The 10,741-nt window shown below is 42.9% G+C and overlaps 1 pseudogene; it reads left to right on the top strand.

Annotated features, from left to right (window-relative positions):
• Positions 1-7,906, top strand: part of LOC127010448 (basic proline-rich protein-like) — a 99,569-nt pseudogene extending 91,663 nt beyond the window's left edge.
• Positions 7,907-10,741: the final 2,835 nt, after the last annotated feature.

The raw sequence follows: 10,741 nt of genomic DNA, 5'->3' as shown, positions 1-10,741 counted from the left end.
GGGGGCGGGGGAGCGCAATGGAGGGGGGGCGAGGGGGGGTCAGTAAAATACATGTACTCCTGGAAAACATTGAGAGATGAAAATAGTCTGATCTCATTCGGACCAAAATATCTCGCAATTAATTCCCGACCCGCCCCGGAGAAGAGAGAAAAAAAATCCAATCTAACTTTGGTCGGGCAAAAACCTCACCGAATCGACTTAATTTTGGTGTGAGTGACGCATGTAGATTAAATTTGCAATAAGATAGTGAGGGAGGGGAAATAAAAGGGACGAAAGTGAGGGGAGGATGTGACAGGGTGATTGTGGGAAAAAAACAAGATGGAGAAGGAAGAAGAAGAAAAGTTAAGAAGGAAAGGAAATGAGAAAAAATGCAGAAAGGATGGGAGGAAGGGAGGAAAATGGGGGGAGAAGGAAGACGTAGATGGATGTAAGGAGAAAAAAGAAGTTGAAGGAAGAAGAGGAAGATATGAGAGGAAAGGGGAGAAAAGCGAGGGGAAGAAAACAAGAAGAGGAAGGAAGAAGAAAAAGAGGAAGAGGTGAGAAGGAAGAAGAGAGAGGGGTGGAAAATGAAAGGGGGATGGAGGAGAAGGAAGAAGAGAAAGAGATGAAAGGAAATAAAAGGAAGGAAAATGAGGAAAGGATGGGGGAGAAGGGTAACGAGGATGTATGTGAAGGAAAGAAGAGGAGATGGAGAAGAATGAAGAGGAGAAGGACTTGAGTAGGGCAGAGAAAAACAAAGATAGAAGAAAAAAGGAGAAAAAAAAGGCTGGAGTAGAGATAAATAGATACCATGCTCAATAAGACGAAAAGTTAGGAAGAGAAAAAGACAAACAGGGGAGAAAATAGGATAAGCAAAAAAGTGTTTATTCGACAGGAAGGGGGGAAACAGAATGGCAAGGAAGGGGCGGAGGTGAAGGGGAGTGAGATGCCAGGAAGGGAGGAAGGAAGGGTTGGGACGGGTATGGGAGATGAAGGGAAGCTGATTGGAGTGATGCGAGAGAGAGAGAGAGAGAGAGAGAGAGAGAGAATATGTTTGTGTTGGAAGAATAACTTATAAGGTCAGAAATTAGGAAAAAGATATAAATAGAGAAAAAAGGAAAAGTGGAAAAGGGAGAAGGGAGAGACAAGACCAGAGAACAGGAAGGAAACAAATGGAAGAAATAAAGGGGAGAGAGGGAGAGAGAGAGAGAGAGAGAGAGAGAGAGAGAGAGAGAGAGAGAGAGAGAGAGAGAGAGAGAGAGAGAGAGAGAGAGAGAGAGAGTGGAAGGGGAGAGGTGAGTGGCTGGGAGAGGAGGAAGACCAATAATTTAAAGGGTGGGGGAAAAAAGAAATAAAAGTGTAGAACATGTCACGGATAAAAGCAAAAAAAAAAAAAGAGAATAAAAAAAACCTGAGAGAGAGAGAGAGAGAGAGAATGGATGCTAAGAAAAATATCCCCAATAAAATCCAAGTCTTAATTAAAAGAAGAATGAATATACATAAGAAAAAGAAAGATAATAAAAAAGAAAGAAAACAATTATGAACGAGACCAAAAAGAACAAGAAAAATAACAACAAAAACAACAAAAACATAGGTAAAGGGTAAGTGCAGAAATTAGTAGCGCGCGTGTGTGTGTGTGTGTGTGTGTGTGTGTGTGTCAGCGAGCCTTCACCTTCCTGCCCTGTAACGCCATAAGCACCATTTCATTACGTGTTCCAGTGTGCATTTCGACCTTGAGGCCCCGACACCTAGGGAACAGAGGAGGAGTGGCGGCAAGACAGGGCTATTCTTGCTCCTAGGGGGAAGAATTCACAGTTCACCTTCCGCTTTGATGTGTGGATTAAGATGCGATGGACAGAGAGAGAGAGAGAGAGAGAGAGAGAGAGAGAGAGAATGGTAATGTTGATAATAATAATAATAAAAAGAAAAAGAAAAAGAAGAAAGAGAAGAAGAGAAGGAGAAAAAGGAAAAGAAGAAAAACAAGAATAAGAACAAGATGAAGAATGATAGTAATAATAATAATGAATGAATAATAATGAAAAGCGGTTACAATACAAGTATAAGAACAATAATAACAATAATAATAATAATAATAATAATAATAATAATAATAATAATAATAATAATAATAATAATAATGATAAAAATAATAATAATAATAACGACAACAATAATAATAACAGCAGGGCGAGTAGCCAATAAGCTCCACCTTCGAGACTCAACCCACCAATAGGCGCGGACCATCAGAGTGAGCAAGCCACCAATCAGAGGCCACGACGACACAATCTCCGTCTGTGATTGGCCCGCCTTGACAGATGTGAGGCAGGAGGAGGAGGAGGAGGAGGAAGGAAAGGAGGCTGGGAGCAGGTGGAGGCAGTGATAGTAGCGGCAGTGAGTGGAGAGAGAGAGAGTTATCGTTTCCTCCCTCCCTCTCCTTCCTCCTCCCCTCCCCCCTCTCTCCCTTCCCCAACACGCCACCGCCATCAGATCCACACAAACCAAAACTCTCTTTTCCTTTGTCGAAATGCCACTTGGCCACACGCCAGCCCCCTCTAGCCCCCCTCTGCCAGTCCCCCCTTTGTCGCCCCCCGCCCCCCTGCCCCCCACCTGCCGCCACACAGCCCAGCCAGGTGAATCTTGATGGGACAAGGGGATGACCTCACCTCACCTCACCTATCCTCACCTCATCTCACCTCACCTAACCTCCATTCACGTCACTTCATTTATCATTTCATTTAGCCAGCCTTTTATCTCTTCAGGTCTCCTTAAGTACTCACCTTAAGTACTCACTCATCCTCATTCACCCCCTCTCTATCGTTTTTTATAACTTCCTTTTCCTTCGTATAAGTCTCCAAGGGTTTCTGTTTTCTCCATCTCTATTTCCATCCTTCTCTCAGTTTTCTTTTTTTTAATCTCCCGTCCTCTAACTTTACTTCTTCCCTCCCTCTATCCCATACCAGTCAGTCTTCCTCCCCTCCTCCTCCCACGTCTCCCTCTCTATCACCTTCCTCTACCCTTATTTCCTTCCTCCTTACCGTCCGTCCGTCTCTCTCTCTCTCTCTCTCTCTCTCTCTCTCTCTCTTTCGTTTCACGTCACACGAGCGTATACGAAATGCAGATTCTGAAAGAGCCCGAAGCTGCTCTAAGCCTACTCTCTCTCTCTCTCTCTCTCTCTCTCTCTCTCTCTCTCTCTCTCTCTCTCTCTCTCTCTCTCTCTCTCTCTCTCTCTCTCTCTCTCTCTCTCTCTCTCTCTCTCTCAACGTGGAAATTCTTTGTCACTCTCCCATTGAGGTTTTCCAGTACCTAGTTTCACTTTCCTTTCTATTTCCTTTTCTTCTCCACGTCTTTTATACTTTCCGGCTGACTGATTGCCTTGTTCTTTCTCCTTCTCTCTTACCATTGTTTCCGTCCACACACACACACACACAGAGCCACACCAACCTAAAAATATATCTTACAATTCTACCACTAGAAAACACAATAAAATAAATGCAAGAAATAGATAAAATAAACTTTTGCTTATAAAACGAAAATATGTAAAAACAAGAGCAAATAAAGATTCACTGCTTCATAGGCTTCGGAGTCAAGTGTCTCGCGAGCCTCGGGAAGAAGGACTCAAGGAGCTCGGAACACACTCGGCGCCTCTTCCCGTTTTCTTTCTTTGGTGACTTATTTATAGAAGCAAGGGAGGAACTGTATGGGGGGGTGATGGGGGGGACTGATGAGGCCTTGCTCTAGATGACTAATTTAAAGACGGGAAAGGAACGCAGATGGCAAAACTGTATGTGTACCTTGCATATCTTTTTCTTTTTTTTCTTTTGTTTGATATGAATGATTGTTACTTAAATCTATACCTTTTAAAAATGCATTAGGAATTCAATCCATCAATTAATTAGTCTGTCTACTATCCATCTACATGTCACACATTATGCTACATCTGCCTATCAATCAGTCTGTCAATCTATCTAACTATCTATCTATTTATCATAGTATTTGCCTAACGATATCTCTGTCCATCAATCAGTCTGCTTGTCACTCAATCAGTCAGTAAATCATTCATCTATCAATCATCAAAGTTACTGAAAAAATTTGTCTATGAACGTCACGTAAACCTAATTACTAGCCTTCATTCCAGGTTAAACTTTCTCCCCTGGACCCCCTCTCCTCCCCCACTCTCTCTCTCTCTCTCTCTCTCTCTCTCTCTCTCTCTCTCTCTCTCTCTCTCTCTCTCTCTCTCTCTCCAGCAACCTTCCCCATGACTTCCCCCCTACCACCCCGCCACACCTCCCTTCTACACCCCCTCTCCAGCATCCCTCCCCTACATCCAACCTCTCCAACCCCCTTCCCTTTCAGACTTTCCCCCTACACCCCTTCCAGCCCCCCCTTGAAAGCCTCCTCACCCCCATATACACCCTCTCTAGCACCCCTCCTCTTATAACTCACCCCAATACCTCTTCAGACCCCTCCCCTCCCTTAACTCTCCCCTAAACCAGACCTACTAACAACCTCTTCTACACTCCCTGCATCACCTCTCCATCCCCCATCCCCTTCAGACCCCCCCTCCACCTCCTCCACCCCCTCCTTGAAGTCCTCCTTCGCCACATCAGTCGGCCAGATAAAACACACTTCCCTTCCTACAAAGGCCTCCGTAAAATGCCTCTCTCCGTCTCCTCCTCAGACCGTCCGGCCGTCAGTCACCCTGCGGCCCACCACCCACACGTGTCCTCCTCCTCCTCCTCCTCCTCCTCCTCCTCCTCGTCTTTCTTTCTCCTCTTCCTACTCCTCTTACTCCTCCTCCTTCTCCTATTGCTCCTCATCGCCTTTCTTTCTCCTCTTCTTCCTCCTCCTCCTCATCATCATCATCATTATCCTTTTCCTTCTCTCCCTATTCCTTCTCTTTCTCCTCTTGCTTCCACTCCTCCTCCTCATCATACTATCTTTTTTCTTCTTCGTCTTCCTTCTACTCTTCTTTCTCTTCCTCTCCCTTTTGCTTCTCCTTTTTGTTCATCTCTTCCTCCTCATACTCTCTATCTTCTCCTACTCGTCTTCATCATCTTCTCTTCCTCCTCCTCCTCTTTTTAGTCCCCTTTCCTACCCATCATCATATTATTTTCTTTCCACGCCTACTTATCTCCTACTTCTCTTTGCTCTTTTTCACCTCCTCATCCTCTTCGTCTTTTAATTCTTGATCTCCTCCTCCTCTTCTCTATCTAGCTCTCTTTTCCTCACCCATCATCATCCCCGCGTCTTTTAATTCTTGATCTCCTCCTCCTCTTCTCTATCTAGCTCTCTTTTCCTCACCCTCTACCTCTATATATTCTTTCACAGCTACCGTATATATCTCCTGTTTCTCTGTTCTTTTCCACCTCCCCATCATCATCCACGCGTCTTTTACTTCTTCATCTCCTCCTCCTCCTCCTCTTTCTATATCTATCCCTCTTTTCCTCACCATCTACCTCTATATTTTCTTTCACTGCTATATACCTTCTGTTTCTCTGTTCTTTTCCACCTCCCCATCATCATCCACGCGTCTTTTACTTCATCTTCTCCCCCTCCTCCTCCTTTTTTTCCATCTCTTTCTAGCCCCGCCGTCCCATCTGGCAGACCCGAAAACTAGAGTCCTCCCCTGCACGGCCTTTGTCAGAGCAGCTGTGTCCCCCTCGTCCGTCTCGCCCCACCCACAGCAGCGGCAAAAATGGGTCACGCGGGACTTCGGGTGAGTGAGGGAAGCAGCAGCACCAGCCCTTCGCGCGCCCTTAATTATGCATGGGAAAGAGTGCTATTGACGAGACGCTTCAATACGATAAAGGCGGATTGATTAGTGTAGGTCCACGTATGTGTTTTGGATCTTGTGTGTTCGGGTTATTATCGTACGTCTGTGGTCTATGGTTTGGTTATAATGTTAAGGAAAGTTTCGTTTAGTCGGCGCAACATCTGTGGTCATATGCCGGAGAGACAGAAGGGGAAGGAATTATAGGAGAAGGGAACGTTATAATGTTAAGAAAGCAATATATCAGGAAACCTCAACTATAAAAAAAAAATACTCTCGCCGATACAGAAATTAAGTTTGTTTTATCACATGTTCTGCTTCTTTAGGTATGTGGAACACTATGGTTTGGTTAAGTTCAGAGAGCAATGTATCAAAAAACCTCAACTATAGATAAAAAAAAAAACTACGCAGTTGATAATACAAAAAGATAAGTTAATTTTATCACACGTTTTGCTGCTACACCATGGACCCAGAATACTATGGTTTGGTTAAGTTCAGAAAGCAATATATAAAAAAAACTCAACTATAGAAAAAAAACGTACTCAATTGATAATACAGAAAGGTAAGTTAGTTTTATCACACGTTTTGCTACTTCATGAATGCAGAATACTATGGTTTGATTCCTCCTAATCACCTCCTGTTTCTCTATATCTTTCCCTTCCCCTGAACAAACACATGAGTCGGTTGGTGTGGGAATGCGTTGCTACTGGTGAGGTGCGGCGCTTTCACAGGTAAAGGTGGGGGTGTATGCTGTAGCTGCCCGTGGCCCCGGTGCTCATCTCCGTCCACAACAAGTATTCACAGCGTTTATAAGAGTGATCGTTGCGTATGAAATTAGGACAAAGGGTGTTAAATATTTGTATAGGGAAAATTAAGCTAGGCATACATTATACATTCGCGTGGCCTAAGTGCTCATCTCCGTCCACAACAAGTATTTACAGCGTTTATAAGAGTGATCGTTGCGTATGAAATCAGGACAAGGGGTGTTAAATATTTGTATAGGGAAAGTTAAGGGCATACATTATACATTCGCGTGGCTTAAGTGCTCGTCTCCATCCACCAAAGCGAGCATTTTTAACAGTGATAGTTGCGTATGGAATCAGAGCAAAAGGTGTTGAATATCTTTATAACAGGAACGAAGAAGTCTCGTCCATAGATAGTACTAGAAAAGTTATTCAACCTTTAATTTGGGTGAGAAGCGGCGTCATCCACCACAGCGAGTATTTAAAACAGTGATCGTTGTGTATGAAATCAGAGTAAGGTCTTTTGAATATCTGTATAGCCGGAACGAAGGACAGCCTGGTCCCTAGATAGTACAAGAAGAGTTAGTCGACCTTTAATTTGGGTGAGAAGCGGCGTCATCCACCACAGCGAGTATTTAAAACAGTGATCGTTGTGTATGAAATCAGAGTAAGGTTATTTGAATATCTGTATAGCTGGAACGAAGGACAGTCTGGTCCCTAGATAGTACAAGAAGAAGTCAGTAGACCTTTAATTTGGGTGAGAAGCGGCGTCCTCCACCACAGCGAGTATTTAAAACAGTGATCGTTGTGTGTGATATCATAGTAAGGTCTTTTGAATATCATGTATAGCTGGAACGAAGGACAGTCTGGTCCCTAGATAGTACTAGAAAAAGTTACTCAACCTTTAATTTGAGTGAGAAGCGGCGTCATCCACCACAGCAAGTATTTAAAACAGTGATCGTTGTGTATCGAATCAGAGTAAGGTCTTTTGAATATTTGTATAGCCGGAACGAAGGACAGTCTGGTCCCTAGATAGTACAAAAAAAAATTAGTTGACCTTTAATTTGGGTGAGAAGCGGCGTCATCCCAGACCCTTCATTAAACCGAGGGGCGCACTCACCACCTTGGCTAATTATGTAAAGTGAGATGTCCAGAGCCTTTAATTAACATGGTGATAACGACATGAGAAGCGCCTCTAATTAAGAAACGGGAAGTGACAGAGGCTTTAAGATGACTACAGAGGCGTGCTTTGAATTGATATAAAAAGGAAATACTAAAGACAATACAATCTTCAATGCTCCAAGTACCGCAAGATATTTCCTCTTCATTTCCATTTCCACCTCCTCCTCCACCTCCTCCTCCACCTCCTCCTCCTCCTCCTCCTCCTCCTCCTCCTCCACCTCCTCCTCCTCCTCCTCCTTTTTCTTGCCCCGTTTTCCTCCCCATCTTCTTTTTTATTTTCCTTCCACTCTTACTTATCTCCTGCTTCTCTTTGTTCTTTTCCACATCGCCATCATCATCTTCGTCTTTTAATTCTTCATCTCCTCCTCTTCCTCCTTCTAGCCCCCTTTTCTTCCCCATCTTCCTCTTATTTTCCTTCCACTCCTATTTATCTCCTGCTTCTCTTTGTTCTTTTCCACATCGCCATCATCATCTTCGTCTTTTAATTCTTCATCTCCTCTTCCTCCTTCTTCTAGTCCCCTTTCCCTCCCCATGCTCGTCTTATTTTCCTTCCACTCCTATTTATCTCCTGCTTCTCTTTGTTATTTCCCCCATCCCTATCATCATCATCGTTTTTTAATCCTTCATCTTTTCCTTCTCTGTCTAGCCCTTTTTCTCTCCCCATCTTCCTTTCATTTTCCTTACGGCAATGACCATCTTTCTTTTCGTAACTATAAAATGAGTAAAATTAATGTTTGTGACCTTGGGACAATCCGTATGGAGGCTTCACGGCAACCACTGGAATCCCTTTTGCGAAGTAGACGTAAACAGAGGAGAGGTTTAGGCAATCAATGAGAGTAAACACATGAGAAAATTAACAAACTAGTAAATAAAACAAATTAAATAAAAAAACAACTAGGGGAATAAATAAATAGAAAACATTGATCACTGCAACCATGTGAGTAAATGAAAAAAAAATGGCAAATGAAGCAAATAAAGGAATGGTGTAAATTAACATACGTACAATTAACCCAAAAAATAAATAAGGGGAAAAAACTAACAAAGGAAAAAATCGTAAACTAAACTAAAACCAGAGGAACAACTGGAAAGATCAACAAAAGCTGCACGTGATTGAATTCTATATAACCAATCAGCGCGTTGGGAAACACACACACACACACACACACACACACACACACACACACACACACACACACTAAAGGATAAAGCCCATCTAAACTGATCACTTCCCACGCTTCTTCCATTAGCGGCGGAGGAGGTGGAGGAGGAGGAGGAGGAGGAGAAGGAAGAGGAGGACGAGGAAGAGGAGGAGGAGGAGGAGGAGGAGGTGGAAGGGGAGGAGGAGGAGGAGGTGGAAGAGAGGGAGGTGGGGGGAGAGAATGAAATAATAATAATGATAATAATAATAATAATAATAATAATAATAATAATAATAATAATAATAATAATAATAATACCGTAATAATAATAATAATAATAATAATAATAATAATAATAATAATAATAATAATAATAATAATAATAATAATAATAAAAAGATGAAAAAGAAAAAGAAGAACAAGAACAAGAACAAAAACAGGAAGAAAACAGGAACAAGAAAACAAGAGAAAAAAGAACAAAAGGAAAAGAAGAAAAAAAGAGCAAGAGGATGATAATGATAATGATAAATGATGACGAAACTGATGATGATGGGAAAGAAATGGACGAGGAGGAACGAAAATAGAAACACAAAGTTGAAAGACAAATCGTAGGGCATTCCTCAACGGGGGTCAGAGAAACAATACTGGAGGTCAATAAAACGCTAAACAACTGCAAGGGAAAACAAGGCAATACAAACAAATCAACTTGCGCCAAACAACACACACCTTGCAATACTAACTGGCGGCGCAACACAAGAGCAACGAGCCATCCATTCGTCCAACAACACTGGGAAAAGGAACACTGGAGGAGGAAGAGGGAGAGGAGGAGGAGGAAGAAGAAAGAAGGAAGGAAGAACGAAAACAAGTCGAAGATAAAGTTTAGGGTACGGAAAAGTAAATAAAAAAGTAAAGGAACCGAAATAAAACCTGACGAAAACCCAAAACCACAACATAATGAAGAGAAGACACCGCTAGGATATAATCACAAGAGCATGGATAATGGATATATAGTAAGTATTATGTAGAGGATATAGAGAAAACAACAGCTGTATCATGCCGGCCAGATTGTCTAACTTACCCTTCAAACTATGTCGTGGCTCGTTTGAGGAGGAATAATGAGAGCTCAGCAGCATGGAAACCAAAGGAGAAAACCAAAAGAATACACCGGGTTTGGTATCTAGTCAAAGGAAAAAACAAGAGAGCCTTAAAATGGTAATATTGGCCTGTGGGGTTATTATACGGGGGCGCTATGAAACAACACTCTCCCTCTACTGCATCTTTACAACTAGACAGGGGAAGGAGTGGGGATGCTCATATAGTAACACGAGTGACTGCGTGCGACTCTCATTCCCCGTTTGTGTGTCATATATATACAAGGTGGTAATATACAGTATCTACATGGGGTATGTATATGGGATTATAGTATTTACCTAAAGGTTTATATCACAGGGGTTTGCTTCTATCTTCCTTTTTTTCTTCTTTCTAAATCATGGGGCATATGAGGAAAAGATGCTTCCCTTTGTGCAGGTGGTTAGGCGAGCTGTTCAAACGGCATATTTAGATCATTACGGCAATTCTCAAAGAACAGGTGCACGAAGGACTCCTCGATATACGTAAAGTGGGGAACGTAAATCAAGGACCCGCCGATCAGCTGAGGGCTTAACAAAGGTTTTTTTATGGCCATTTGAGCCTCGCGGCCCAACCCTCGGACGGGCGGCGATGGCGTAGATCAGACAAGACTCGCCAGCCAGAGAAAAATCCACACAAATCTCACTATCACGGTGTGTGCGTGTGTATGTGCGTGTGTGTGTGTGTGTGTGGAGACGGGGGGGGATAGATTTAAATGCGCGCATGCGCACGTGTGTGTATGTGTGTGCGTGTGTGTGTGTGTGTGTGTGTGTGTGTGTGTGTGTGTGTGTGTGTGTGTG

The sequence above is a fragment of the Eriocheir sinensis genome, chromosome 43, assembly GCF_024679095.1.
Source record: "Eriocheir sinensis breed Jianghai 21 chromosome 43, ASM2467909v1, whole genome shotgun sequence".
In the NCBI taxonomy this organism is placed as follows: domain Eukaryota; kingdom Metazoa; phylum Arthropoda; class Malacostraca; order Decapoda; family Varunidae; genus Eriocheir; species Eriocheir sinensis.
Note: the sequence above shows the minus strand (reverse complement) of the source record. Positions and strands in the feature narration are given on the sequence as shown.